This window comes from Propithecus coquereli, unplaced genomic scaffold (genome assembly GCF_000956105.1).
Source record: "Propithecus coquereli isolate 6110/MARCELLA unplaced genomic scaffold, Pcoq_1.0 Scaffold29, whole genome shotgun sequence".
In the NCBI taxonomy this organism is placed as follows: Eukaryota; Metazoa; Chordata; class Mammalia; order Primates; family Indriidae; genus Propithecus; species Propithecus coquereli.
Window position 1 is genome coordinate 1,327,093 of NW_012148507.1, and position 2,082 is coordinate 1,329,174.

Here is a 2,082-nt window from a genome sequence, read left to right on the forward strand (position 1 = left end):
CTCATTTTACCTATGAATTAAAAATAAAAAATAAAAACATAAAATAAAATCTTATGAGATGGATACTAGTATTGTCTCCATTTTACAGGCAACAAAGCATAAACACAGAGATATTAAGTCTATTTGCCTAAGACCACATAGCTAGTAAATGTAGAGTCTGGATTAGAATCCAGAGTCTGGCATATTTTCAACCTCATTATTAAGAGCCTTCTACATGGAGGGACATTTTGGTGAACATTCACACAGGATGTGTTAAAATAATTAATTGGAGGCCACTGGGCTTAGGCAGCTCCAGCACCCTTGGTTCCCATGTGAACAAACTGAAATCCCAGTGAGTATAAACAATAAAATGAAACTTAACCTTAACCAATTAGAAACCACCAACAAACCTCTGGCTAGTGCTTTCCACTGGAGTGATCCAAATAAGGCTACTGTTCCACTTTAACCAATCGAATATTTCTTTGCCTTGCTTCTGCATTCACCCTAGAAAAGTCTTCCCATGTATCCCCTTTTGTGGAGCCCCCAAACTCCTTGAAATCTGGTGCTGTCCAATTCATGAATCGCTGTCTGCTCTAATAAACTCTTCAAATGTTTAAAATAAATTTTATTTTGTTTTTAATTGACACATAATAATTATACATATATACGGGGTACCATGTGATGTTTTGATACGTACATACATTGTGTAATGATCAAATCAGGGTACTTAGCATATCCATCACCTCAAACACTCGTGTTTCCTTGTGGTGAGAACATTCAAAATCCTCACTTTCAGCTATTTTGGAGTAGACAGCACGCTACTGTTGACTATAGTCACCCTACAGTGCAATAGGATGCCAGAACCTATTCCTCCTATCTAGGGTAACTTTGTACCCTAAACTCTTTAAAATTTTAATGCACCTAAGTGTATCTTTTAATAGAGGCAAATATTTTTTTAAGCTGAACCCATTTCCAAAGGCCAATTCACAAAGAAGTTTCTAAAACCTCCTTGACAACACCCTGCCTTGAGGATTAAAAGTATGCTTACATACCTCTCCTCCCACTGAAGAGCAAATATTTACTTCTTTTATTTTTCTGTTGCTCATTTCCATTGTAGATTAAAGGCCCCTTCTTTCTGATTCACACATTCTTTATTTAGCTGTGCTCATGCCCTTAGACATCTTACTTAGGAGCGTAACTGACTTTGCGTATTTCCCTTGTTTGATAGAGTTTGGCTCTTCAGGACAATAAGTCCTATTTTCCTAATTCTACATGGTGGGGGGAGAGATGGCCATTTCTGTTGCTCTCATATACTTCCTGTAATATCACTGTAAAGATACTTTGAAAAGAAACTTAAACTCAGCTAGTGTGGCAGCTGGCACTTGTAAACCCAGCTACTTCAGAGGCTAAGGCAGAGGACTGCTTGAGCCCAGGAGTTCAAGATCAGTCTAGGCAACATAATGAGACCTCGAGACCTCATCTCTAAAAAAATGAGAAAACCTAGCCAGGTGTGGTGTTCACCTATAGTCCTAGCTACTCAGGAGGCTGAGGTGGGAGGATCACTTCAGCCTAGAAGTTTGAGGCTGCAGTGAGCTACACTTGTGCCACTGCACTAGCCCAGGCAACAGACCAAGACCTTGCCTCTAAAAAATTAAAAATGAAACAAAACTATAAACTCTAGAAAACACTTAATGTAAATATTATATTTTAAACAGAAGACAATAGCTTCCACTTTAGTGTTTATTGTGCTTGAGGGAATGTCTCCTTTGATCCCCACAATACTTCACACTGGTATCTTGGTTGCACTAAACACCCCAAGAAGCTTTCGAGCTCTCCCTAAATTTCAGTGTATTCTGCAGTCAAATATTCATAAATTCAAAACCTGACTCTACCACTTACTACCATATGAACTATATATATGTTACCCTTAGAGTCACTAGAATGTAAGCTACTTGAGGACAGGGATCAGTATCTGTTTTGTTTGTTGACACCTCTTGTCAGGGAGGAAAAACTTTTCCTCTGTCTTCTTAGGTTCAGTAATTTTGGGCCTGTGAGTTAAATTGACAAGAGACAGATTAGCAAATGAATAGACAGAGTTTATTT